This window comes from Chroicocephalus ridibundus, chromosome 2, assembly GCF_963924245.1.
Source record: "Chroicocephalus ridibundus chromosome 2, bChrRid1.1, whole genome shotgun sequence".
In the NCBI taxonomy this organism is placed as follows: Eukaryota; Metazoa; Chordata; class Aves; order Charadriiformes; family Laridae; genus Chroicocephalus; species Chroicocephalus ridibundus.
The window spans coordinates 39,950,592-39,963,783 of record NC_086285.1 but is presented as its reverse complement, the minus strand read 5'-3'; the positions used below and the strand labels follow the sequence as shown (position 1 = coordinate 39,963,783).

Here is a 13,192-nt window from a genome sequence, read left to right as displayed (position 1 = left end):
GTTGTCATCCACTAATGAATGAGATACCATCTGTAATAATTAAGGTTATTCTACTTGTTTTCCCCCTGCAGCAAAACTTCTGAAGGTTTGCACAAGACAGAGAACCACCAAGAAGGCTATTCCAGTATTGTAAGTACTGCACCCAGGAAAAATAATAAATATACGAATTAAGAATGTTGTAAAGAGGTTTTCATTTTTGGGGGGGGAAATGAGCAACATAAAGGGATTACGTGTAAAATACAAAGCAGGATGTATTGTAGCAATCATGTTAATAATTTACAAAGGAAAATCTGCACTCTTGTAAAATCTAAAATTGTATCCTTGTGCAGTGTAATCAGGAATTTACCAATAGCAGTGAAAAATACTTCTCTATCCACCAAAGATTGATCTAGTTTATATACATTTGTTTATTTAAAACTATCAGAATTTAGAAAATCATTGTAGTTTTGTAGGTTTGTCATTTGTTTTAGTGACTTATTGTTTAGGTTATTTTGCAGAATTATTTATTTGCTGATTTATTTATGTATTTCATTATTTATTTATTTGATTATTTAGTAAATTATTTATCTGATGAATTATTAATACATCTTCATGACATGCTTTAAATTATTTATAACTTAATTTTGAGTTTATTGCTTTTCGACGCTGCATTGTTACTGACTAGTTTTGATTTTTTTTTTTTCTTGGTTCTTGAAAATTAAAGTACTAGCTCTAAGGCAAAAGTATTTTCTTTGCAGAATCCATAGATGGTTTTCAATGAAGTAATTTACCATGTAGATACTAATTTTGTTTAGCTCTATATTGCTTAATATCACTTTTCTACTTCTTTAGCTTTTGCTTCTATTATTCCATAGATGTGTCAAGATCAAAGGAGTGACCTTTAAGGAGCAAAGATAAATGTTTACTTTAAGATGTGTAGAAACAGAATAGTTCTATTTTTCCCTTATTAAGTACTCTTTAATTATTCTTAAAGTTAACTTTATATATTTGTGTCCAAATAAAATAGATGTTTTTTAAAAGAGACTCTTGATATTTGAATTGATACATTTAAGTTCTAATAAAAAAATAGTTCACATTAAGAACTCGTATGGAGAGTTCCTTTTTAGCAGCAAGGTTTCAAATATATGGGGAGAAATGGTGGTATCTTTAGACACAAGCAGGAGATAGGTGTCTTGGGGGCAAAGCAGGTAGTAGGGTGTTTTTCCCCCCCCCAATGTTTTTTGCATGCATAGGAATTTATAAACTCGGAGAACTTAGCGTCTCTGTGTTGTTATATCTAAACTGCTCTCAGGTTCTGTGTTCACAAAGAATAATTCCTAGTGCACAACATATTGTTGCAAAGCCTGTTTTTGTGTTGCTTTCTTTTGCCGATTAAAAAGGCCTGAAATCCCATCTTTTTCTCCAGAGAAGCGTGAGTGAATGTATAAAAACAGCATAAGGGGCCAATTTTAGGCTTCATGTGCGAGCACCGGTTCTGTGGAGTTTAAAACAGGTGCTTGGGATCGGAATTTGACTCGGAGTCAGTTGGGAGGGATGGGGTTTTTGAGGAAGGATGAGCCTCTTGCCTGAAGTTGCCTGTTTGACCTCAGTTCCCAGTGAGTGACTGGCCGGGCACTCTGAAGCCCCCTTGCAGGAGATGGCTGTGACTGACAGCCCCCTTTCTGAGCTGGAAGGAACAGGGCAGAGCAGCAGTTCCTCTGCAAAAGTGCCGTGTGCATAACGTGGCCTTTTTTCTATGTTTAGTGCTTGAAATGAATTACTATATACTTTAAAGTTTTAACACAGCATGGAAAGGCTGCATTGTACATTTCAAGTTTCAGTGCTGTTGAAATACAGTAGAAATGGCCTCTGTAGACAGGTTTCACTATAGAACTTAAATTATGCATGTGTATATCCAAATTCCTTATTTTGAAATATTGAATGTATGAATATTTAATTTGTATCTTGCTTTAGTATCTTCATATGCTTGCCTTAAAGGAAGCTGTTTCCTTTGATTTATATACATGGATAAAAATGTGTGTACAGTATGTATCAATGGTTTTTCTCTCTACGGTGTTAGATGAACAGCTTTAGATAATGATAGCTACTGATTTTTATTCTGCAGCTTGCTACCATTGTATAAAACGTAAATTTGTCATATTTGTTATATTAATCTTACTTGAATTTCAAATTCATTTGCTTTCCAGAAATATTTTGTTAATTACATAAGTTAAGAAAAGTCAAGTATTTTGCAGATCTTAACGATGCAGTATTTTTGGTCTGTGCACAGTAACAAAGCTCTGAATATTATTATTTGGGGCAGAGTTCCAATCTGAAATTTACATTTCTCCTTATTTGAATGTTTTCACTGAAGCTGAGAACTCCAAGGGAGTTCCTCGACATATACTAGTTTATGCGACATGCTTCGTGAAATTTAGTACAGTCACTCCTATTTCCTTGTGTAAATGAGGTCTTATTGTTGAATAAGACCTATTATAAGCAGTTACAAAGGTAAGTGCTGTCAATGCATTCTGCCACCAGTTTCTCAGAGTATGAAACACTTCCTGAAAGACGTGCTACTACTGTTATAGGGTAATATAACGCAGCTTATGTGTTGGCACTGAAAGTAGCTACTTCATAATGATGACAAGTGAAAGTACAGCCAAAGGTCACATTAAACAAGAGATTTCTTTCACACCTCATCCATTTTCTGGATGTGTTATGAAAATAGCTTTGTTCCCTACACTTCAGTATTTTTAAAAAGAAGTTATCTTGAAATAATTTTCTATGCCTTATGTATTACTTTGTTCATGTTTTAAGAGATGGACCGTGGAATTCTAGCATGCTAACTTAGATGCTACAAAAGTATTTGAAATAAGCTTAGATTTTGGGTGCAATTAGACAACATAAGTAGTATTTCATCTCACTACATTTTTTTGGTTTGCAAATTTGCTTAAAGGCATAGCTTTAAGCTCTAGAAAAAGAACTATTAATGTGCAAAGTGGTATTTATATCGATGTTGCATGACTAACTATGGTTTTATTCTTTTTTGTATCTTTTAAGAAGAAAGATACAGATTTTTTTCTGAAAATTGCTGTCTGCTGTTCATAAATAGAAAAAGTGAACCTATCCGTGCTGACAGACTTTCTTAGGTCTGCTTTAAAGAGATCCTGCCAGTAATGTGAAAGGGTAATTTATGCTGTATGCTCAATCAGTTCCCCATCTTACACTGAAACGGCCAACCAGGATGCTAAAATAAGGTGTCATTTTAAAAACGTGAATAGTAAATGTATTAGATAATGAAAACGAATCTGGCTTGTTTCACAGAGGTTGCTGAGCAGTTCTGAGATGCTGGTTGGGAAGCCTAAATCTGGTGTATTATTGGTAGGTGTATTTCTGTTCTAATCTAACTCCATAGAAATCGCAGAAGCCATATTAAGCTCTTCTTCAATTTATTCCATACAGATAAAAGAATTTACATCTCATGAGTCATATATTTCCTGTTGTATCTTTAATCCAGCCATTTTTAGTATTTTTCTTTCCTCTCTTCTCTATTGGTATGCTTAGAGAGTCTGTGTGTAGGAGCTTGTTATTTCACCCGTGAGGCAAGGAGGAGTTCAAATCAATAGCAGTGTGTTGTTGACACTAAATGATGTTTCTTCTTGCCACAATAAGACTTGATTTTGTCATCCTAATGACGCTAGCTTGCTTCACAGAATAGGGATCAGCACTCTCTCAAATCCAACTTTACAAGTATTTAAAAAAGTCCTTTGAAGGAAATACTAGAGAAATACTCCAGTATTTGTAACCAAACACATACATCGGCCTTATAAAACAAATATTCAGGTTCTGTTTCCCTTTTTAGGGAAGCTGCTTTGCAATGCAGTTTGGAAATCTGTGTTAAAGGATGTAGGGTTGATCAGAGTTGACAGTGATGCAGGCATGATGTTTTAAAAAGAAGTGACGCAAACATTATTTAAAATATAAGTTCACATAAAATATGGATCGTAGTAAGACCTCAGCTAAACAAAACAAAACAAAAACCCTCAAGCTAGTAGAAATTCTTTATGTTTCACAGAGAAATCTTTGCAGCACTACCTAAAAAGAGAAAGTCTGCGAGCAGAAAAGCCAGCAGGATGTTACCATGCCAGGTCCAGGATTGCACTCTATAGCATGGTCAAAAAGGAGTAAGCAGTTGTTCTGGACTTGAACTAAGGATCCCATAGGGAGACAGGAGCCGTAGAAAGATGTGAATTTGAGAGGCAGTAGTGTAACCATGGGATGCAAGAGTATGATGATAGGAATTTACGGGCATAATGTTGGTAGCTACAGTGGGTTTTTGGGAAGCACAGCATCTTTGGTGTTGGACATCTGAAAGCAATAGTAGAGTTGAATCATGCTATTATATTACTAAAATATCCTCCTTCATACAACGTATTTGTACATTTATATACGTATCTTTTACTGTATGATACATGTTACTTTTTAATCTGAAAGAACACTAGAAGGTATTATGGCTGCATGGTTGAACGTTCACATAGTAAGTTGTGAATTTTAACTTGAATATTGAACTCCAGCAGCCAGTTCTGTGAAAGCCTTTTAACAGTAAGGAGTTTTATTACTGGCCAAACACATGTAGTTTTTCTGTTCTATTTGCACTATTTTCATTGTTTTATAATTTTATGCAAAACATAGGTTCTCAGATGTTCATAGTGTAAACTGCAATCTAATATTTTGGGGTTTTACGGTATCTCTTATAAAAGTGTCGTCAGAATAGCTTAGTTTTGTTCATGCATCTCCCACTTCTTCATTCTGTCTCCAGTGCTGAAAGAAGCTAAAAATCAATTTTGCTAGTTTAACTTCCCCTTATTTGCATGAAGTTAGCACACCCGTGGAGTACCACCAGCATACTCTTATATACCTGCCACATGTAGATGTAATAGCTTACCATATACATTAAGCATGCCTACCAGAGAGAGCCTCTAACATCTCGTCAGCAATACAGTGAAGATGCAAGAAGTTCAGTGAAGAAGTCTGTGCCTAATGTGGTGGCATGTCTCTCCTGAAACATGTTTTTCCTTTCAGCTGAAATTCCGATCTCGTAAACATTTGAGCGTAACTTACAACAAGCTGATAGTGGCACTGAAGTTGACGAATATATTCTCTTACTGCATTATATTTAGTAAACACTAATTTTAGACTATTTTCTTTATCCCAGGCTCTTGCATTTGACATATGGTTATAGCTGGATGTAATGTTCCTTTCTCTGTTGTGAGGATCAACAAACATTAAAAACATCCCGTATAGTGGTTGCGAAAACAGAAGAAATTTCAAATGTGAAGAGCTTTGTTATTCTCCCCTTTTTGGTTGTGGTTTATATTGGTTCTGGGGGGTGTGTGTGTAACTGCCGTGTTTCAGTTGACCAGGGTTTTCAAAGACCCTAGGCATCTGGGATTGTCCCTTTTTGTCATATTTATGTCAGTTCAAATGTTTGATAAAAAATTTGGGAGCTTTTCAGATTAATACTGCAGAAGCTAACTTTTGTACAATAAACAGTAATGTGAATTTCATATGATTTGAGGATTCAGGTAAACAAGAATTAATTCCTTTGGAATTATAATATCTATTGATATAGATATAGTTGGTGTGTATGAGTAATCTAGAAACTTGATGTGTAAGATTTTCTTCGAAATTTCTCCTAATTTGCAGCCAACAAATGAAATTGTTGCAAATATTTGACTAGCTACATTTAGTTTTTTCTGTTTCTATGTAGCACTGGTTTTGTTTCTGTACTACGCAACTCCTTGCCATGGCATGTCTAAACTGTCTCTTTTTTACTTAGTTCAGAAGATAATTTTCATAACATTTTCATTCACAATTTCTATAAAGAGTTCTATTTGCCTTGCTGTGCCTACTTGTTCTTAATAAATATCTGCATTACCTGGGAGTGAAGGTAAAAGTAACTTGGGAGTGAGAAGTATATTTGGTAACAAGCTTTCATCACCTAAAATCTACAGTACTACTCTTAAGACTCTTTCTTAGAGAGCCACTTTATCGTATGCATGTGCATGCAGTGCATTCTTAGAACAATTGGTAAAACTACAGGCACATCTGAAGGCATATTCTGCATTTTCAGTGAAACATATTTTGAATAAGTAGCTGATCTATTGAGTAGAGTTGTCCATTGATTCTAAAGATACTTTTTTCTGTGCTCAGACAAATCAAGATGGTAATCATTTATAATTTCTTGCCTTCATGAAAAGGAGTGATGAATAATATGATTGGAAGGAATGCATGACTCATGGGGAGCTGGGCAATCATGGAAAAATTCACATTAAAAACTGTCTTCTGCTTACCAGGATCTGTACTGTGAGTTCAGTTTTCTGTAACATAATCCAGAAAATACGATGGTAGATTTTAATAAAAGCCTTGGATTGATGAACAACAGCTCTCTAGGTCAATTCTAACATTGGTTGGTGGGTTATAAAAAGGAGTTCTTTAACTCTCAGCTAAAAGTGATCGTGGATATGATGATCTGAGGACACTCTTTCTCTTCTGACTCCTGTATGAATGTGAAAATAAAATGTCTTAAAATATCCTACAGTTAATATGGAATGAATGTAGACCTTACAGTCCTGAAAGTATCTGCACTACTATAAAACAGCTTTTAAGAGCTGTTAAAATATTGATAACTTGGTAGAGCACTTCAGAAACTCTTGTTTCTATTTCAGATGTAGATCTGTGTAGCCAGTCAACATTTGTACTCTTCTTGGTTGTACAACTATACACAAAAGAGATTAAACCCAAGTATTGTTACTAAATAAATGGCGTAATTTATCATAGCTCCACCCACAAAAAAATCCCATCTGCTTTTCAGCTTTTCTCCCATACTAAAATCATCAAGCATGTATTAAAAAAATTGCTTGGTAGAATCAAGCACCAACTCTGTGTCCCAGGCAAGACTCACATAACCAGCTGCTGTTCTCCCTGCAGTGACCTGGGCTAGGCAGCCTAGCATCTGCCTCTGTTTTCTTTTCAGTGACCCAAGCCAGATTTCTTCAAAGCCTATTGCCGATATTTTCCCTGCAGTCACTCACGCTAATTTTTTTTTACGTGCTACAGCTGTTTTTGAAAGATCTCTTCCCGTTTCCTTTTCTGATTCACTCTTTCTGTAAATTTAAAGAGGTAATTTTTAAAATTCCTGGGTAATGTTGAGCCTAGGACTGTTCTGGCAGTATAGAAAAAGGGCAAATTTGATTTACTTTCCAAAGGAAAGCTCAGTCTCGCCTGTGGTTCTTATGGAGAAAGAATCCTGATCTTGAACTGAGTTAATTGCATTCTTTTAACTTGTGAGAATCAAGGTGAAGCTATTGGTGGTGGCTTGGGACAGGGCAGAGTTCAGAAACATGCATAAACAAAAAGGGAGATATTTTGCTCTGTGAACTAACAGTATGAAAAAATTAAGTGGCAGAATGCTCTAAATGCGAATAAAAGGCTATTAATGATATTAACCTTAATCAGTAGGATTAATCTGACCTTGGGAAGGCAATATTGCTAAATAGTTAAATGCAAACCAGCAAAGTGTAAGTTTGCCATTTCAGGGGAGATAACAGCTCAGCTTTCACAATAATTACCAATGGAAATCATGTGAAATCTTTTAGAAAGGCTAATTATTTTTTTTTTTTGTAAAAACAAAAGTCTGTTTTTTCTTTTTCCCTGTAAGGCATTCAAATACTAAAGTGAACCAGAGGTTCTTTGTTCTTTGCACATTTTATAGTGACTATATTTTAGGAGAGATTGTGCACATTGCTTTCAGTTTACGGTCTTAAAAATTCCTTTGGTGACTCCAAAACAGTTTATGTGGGCAAGTGATTAAAAAAAACTCCTCTGACTACTACTGAGTGACTAGAATTTGCCTTAGCTGAAAATACAAATTATATGCATAATATGAACATTTTACCCTTTCTAGATGAACATGAAGTGCTTTTTCAGTCAACTTTGTTCTGGGACAACTAGACTGATTATTGTTTGAATAAATACTGCTCTACAATATAAAATGAAGCATAGTAAGGACGACTGATTGGGAGAATCGCTTCAGAAACTGAAGAAGGTAGCCTTGCGAAGCCCCTTTCCTAGTCATGTGTTCTCACAACTTTGCATGGATGCACAAGCAGCAGCCTGCATCATTCTTTTTGGTGTGTTAGTTTTAATCTTTATTAATTTTCTGATCTGTCTACATTAGTGCTAGTTTAAGGAAGGAGTGAGAAAATGACAGTTGAAGGGGAGAGGAGGCAGTAGTGAAGCAATGCTCTGAGCCAGTGCCTAGATATGGTGTTAAAAGATACTGCTGCCAGGTATGTAAAATGCACAGCGTAGTAATCACTTACTGTCTCTGAAGTTTATCTCACTGTATTTTGCAACAGCAGGAGTACAAATTATAACATGTTTGGCTTCTTCAGACTCCGGTTTACTCATTTCTACTTTCGTTGATCTTCTTCAGAAAGTACAACATCATTTTAAAAACAGTTTACTTAGGCACCAGAAAAGCTAATGCACAAAACCCCCCTGTATTGTCTGAAAGAAATGAGCAGTTTGGCTTAATATGATAGGGCTTTTCTTAAGTAGATTCCCTGTGATGCATTGTTTCTTCAGGGTTCCATAGTTGTCTAAGGTAACATTTGATGCTTAATTTATCAGGCTTAGTTGACATCCTGTGTACAGAAATTCAAATTTTAACTTGTAATTTTTCTCATATCCACCTCCATTAGTTCATCTGTCTTATAAGCCTTTGGTTCTCAACATTTACCAAAATTTTTCCCTACAAATGATTTCTTTCCAGTTCTAGTACTCCTCTGGTACAAACATGAATGAATGCGCAAATTCTCTGTGTTCAAAACTCATGCTCTAGTTAAATTCAAGATACGTGTCAATATGCATGTGTATATATTTTTGATTTTAAAGAAATATTTTTGTGTGGTTATTTCATGAAGATCATGCTATCAAGTACAGTGTTTTGTTTGCATGATGCTTTCAGAGTCTTAAAAAAAAGAAAAATACATGTGACAAAATATCTGAAGAAATAAGGTTAATACAGTGATTTGGGAAGACCTACATTAACAAGCTATTTAAGGTCCTATTGCTGATTTCTATATAATTAACACTAGTGATATTTAAATACCTGTTGAATACAAATAGTTTGGGCAAAAACTTTTATAGTTTCCCATAAATTAAATTACAGAATCACAGAACAGTTGAGGTCATAAGGCACCTTTGGAGAACATCTAGTCTAAGCCCTCAGCTCAAGGCAGGGTCAGCTAGAGCAGGTTCCTCAGGACATTGTCTGGTTGGGTTTTGAATATCTGCAAAGATGGAGACTCCAGAACTACTCTGGACAATCGGTTCCAGTCTTTGATTATCCTCACAATAAAAGAAGTTTTTCTGATTTTTTTAAATGAGATTTCTTTTTTTGTATCCATTAATTTTTGTCTATTCACTGGATGCCACTGAGAAGAGTCAGACAACATCTTCTGTACTCCCTCCCATCAGAGATGTCTAGAAATAGTAAAATCCCGTGAGCCTTCTCTTCTCAAGGCTAAAAATCCAAACTCTCTTGGCATCTGCTCATATTTCATGTGCTTCAGTCATCTTTCAAGCCCTCTGGTGGACACACTCTATTATAAAGTCCATGTCTCTTACGTACTTGGGAGCCCAGAACTGCATACAGTACTCCAGATGTGTATCACTGGTGCTGTCTAACAGGGAATAATTACCTCCCTTGACTTCCTGGTAATACTCTTCCTAATGGTCTTGGCCTTTTTTGCTGTGAGGAGACATTGCTGGCTCATATTCAACTTGGTGTCCGCTAGGATGCCTGGGTCCTTTTCTGCAAAGCTGCTTTCCAGATGCTTGGCCCTCAGCCTCTATTGTGCTACGTAGGGTAATTCTTTTTGGTGACTGTTGTGAGGCTGACCAGCCTGTAGTTCCATGGATCCTCCTTCTTGCTCTTCTTCGAGATAAGGAGTGACATTTGGTTTGCCGAAGTCCTTAGGACCCTGCTGTGATCTCCATTCCCTTTCAAAGATTATTGTGAATGGCCTTGAAATGAGATTAGCCGGCTCCCTCAGCACTTGTGAGTTCATCTCCTCAGGGCCTGTGGACTTGTGTACATCCAGTCTGTTTAAATATTCCCACACTTGATCCTGCTCCACCTGGATCAGTCTGCTGTGCCCTGGACTTTCACACTGGTTTCATGGACAGACCTGGGATTGCAGAAGGCTGGTGTCACCAGTAAAGGCTGAGGTGAAGAAGGCATTTGAGGATCTTGGTCTTCTATTTGTCCTTCGTGACCAAGTTCCCATTCAGCAGTAGACCCACATATTCCCTGGTCTTCCTCTTGCTGTTGAGATACCTAATACCCTTCAAATAACTTGCCATGTTTAAGTCCATCTGGGCATTGGCTTTTCTAACCCCATCCCTGCATATTCAGACAATGTCTCTGTATTCCTCTCGAGTTACCTGTCCCTGCTTCCATCTCCTGTACACTTTCTTTTTGATTTTGAGTTTTGTCAGATGCCCCTTGTTCATCCATTCAGGCCTTCTGCCATGTTTGCTTTTTTTTCTGCTTTTTGGGATGAACCATTCGTAAGCTTAGAGGAGGACATTCTTGACGGTCAGCCAGCTTTACTGGACCCTTCTCTCCACAACCACCTGTCATGGGATTCTTCCAAGCAGACCCCTGAACAGGTCAGAGGTCAGAGTCTCCTCTACTGAAGTCTGGGGTTATGATCCCACTTTTTGCTTTCTTCCCCTTCCTCTCAGGATGCTGAATTCCACCATCTCATGATCACTGCAGCTAAGGTTGCCTCCAGCTTTTACATCCCTGATCAGTTCTTCCTTGTTTGTAAGTATGGGATCCAGCAGAAAGCCTCCACCTCAGCAGCTCCTTGATAATTTGTGTCATGAAGTTGTTGTCGCTGCCCTCCAGAAATTATCTGGATTGCTTGTTCTATGCTGTGTTATTCCTCAAGCAGGTACTGGCATGGTTAAAGTCCACCGTGAGGACCAGGGCCTACAAATCTGAGAGGGGTCACAGGGAGCGCTACCCAAGGGATTGTTCCACTCATAGATTAAGTTGTTAAAGATAAGAGGAAAAAAAAAAAGGGGTAGAATATATGGAATAGGATAGAAAAAAAACAAAAAACTTTCTGGTTTGATATTTGGAATTGGCCTGATTAGGAATTGGTCATTGGCCTGATTAGGTAGAAGGAATTTGGGGTAGAGGTCTTATTTTTACATTGTATATGAAGCAAGACAGTAGTGAATATTTTGCTAAAAAGCTTAAAAAATTGCAACTAAATATTTTTCATTTTCTCATGCATTATTGACAATGCTTCTGTGAAAACATGATCATCCTCACTATTTCTTTTTGACAACCAATTCCATAAAAATTTCTACTAACAGATGATTAAATATGTGGAAGACTGGAGGAGGAAGGGGTCGCATAGAAGAATTGCCAAAAGTCCTGTGATGCAAGGTTTCATTTTTGTCACTGATTATTTTCTGATATTCAATCTTTTTCAGTCTTTTACCTTCAATTATATTTTTAAAATATATTATTGTTAGAACTACAGCTGAAGGTTAGTGATTTTTAAAAAATGTTTTAAAAATTTGTTTAGAGTAAGACAGAGCATGCTAGAGAACTCGTGTTTGATGGTATTTGAGCTTTGTCAGTTGCAATGTTCTAGCTTTCTTACATTGTTCTCAAGTAGATAGTGTGCCCATAATCTTAATAATTTAAGGGCAGTAAAGACGCAGATGAAGTGCTTTCCATTCAGTTAGTACAAGAGGCGTTACTTGTTCCATATGGTTGTGTCTACCAACCTGTTAGCTAAAACGTGATTAGAAGTCGAGTTGCTTTCTCTCATGCGGCCTTTGTTATGCTGATTACAAGAGTATGTTACTCCATAAGTCTGGCCATTTCTTTGCACAGAACACAATTTTTCACTGAACAGTTATTATGCTTTTTATTTGTTGTATGAAGTAGCTAAATGACGGGGTTTGTGCGACACTTTTTTGCGCAGAATACTGAAAAGATCATTGTATATGCTGGTGTTGGTATATACTCAAAATGGCTGTTTTATTTCAGGGATGGACTATACATCCCCCAAGGTATGGGCAACGTGAATGAGGCCTGTTTTTACTACTAAATAATAAACCTCCTTTACTCCCTTATGTGATGTCACTTCCTATCTTATCTCAATTTATTTCATCTGTTTCAGTATTTGAGGATGATCCTTGCACCCTCAGTAAGTTTGCAGATGACACCAAACTAGGTGGGAGTGTTGATCTGCCTGAGGGTAGGAAGGCTCTACAGAGGGACCTGGACAGGCTGGATCGATGGGCCAAGGCCAACTGTATGAGGTTTAATAAGGCCAAGTGCCGGTCCCTGCATTTTGGTCACAACAACCCCAAGCAACGCTACAGGCTTGGGGAAGAGTGGCTGGAGAGCTGCCTGGCAGAAAAGGACCTGGGCGTGCTGGTGGACGGCCAGCTTAACATGAGCCAGCAGTGTGCCCAGGTGGCCAAGAAGGCCAACAGCACTCTGGCTTGTATCAGGAATAGCGTGGCCAGCAGGACCAGGGAAGTGATTGTGCCTCTGTACTCGGCGCTGGTGAGGCCTCACCTCGAGTGCTGTGTTCAGTTCTGTGCCCCTCTGTACAAGAGGGACATTGAGGTGCTGGAGCGTGTCCAGAGGAGAGCTACCAGGCTGGTGAGGGGTCTGGAGACCAGGTCATATGAGGAGAGGCTGAGGGTGCTGGGCATGTTTAGCTTGGAGAAGAGGAGGCTGAGGGGAGACCTCATTGCCCTCTACAACTACCTGAAAGGAGGTTGAAGAGAGGTGGGTGTTGGCCTCTTCTCCCAGGTGAGTAATGACAGGACCAGGGGAAATGGTCTGAAGTTGTGGCAGGGGAGGTTTAGGTTAAATATTAGGAAGAATTACTTTACTGGAAGAGTGGTCAGGCACTGGAACAGCCTGCCCAGGGAGGTGGTTGAGTCACCGTCCCTAGAGGTATTTAAGAAACGTCTAGATGTGGCACTTCAGGGCATGCTCTAGTGGCAGAGATTGTAGGGGTTGGGGTTTTTTTTTGTGTGCGTGTGTGTGTATGGTTGGACTCGATGATCTCAAAGGTCCTTTCCAACCATGGAGATTCTA

The 13,192-nt window shown here is 37.8% G+C and overlaps 1 protein-coding gene across 5 annotated transcripts in view; it reads left to right on the top strand.

Annotated features, from left to right (window-relative positions):
• Positions 1–13,192, top strand: part of TBC1D5 (TBC1 domain family member 5) — a 321,123-nt gene that overhangs the window by 26,774 nt on the left and 281,157 nt on the right. For 4 of the 5 annotated variants that reach the window (XM_063325152.1, XM_063325151.1, XM_063325150.1 and 1 more), the window contains exon 2: positions 72–129. The gene's annotated coding sequence lies outside the window, so the exon portion shown is untranslated. Of the gene's footprint in view, positions 1–71; positions 130–3,320; positions 3,364–13,192 lie in introns of those variants that run through there. The other variant, XM_063325149.1, reaches the window with a different exon arrangement.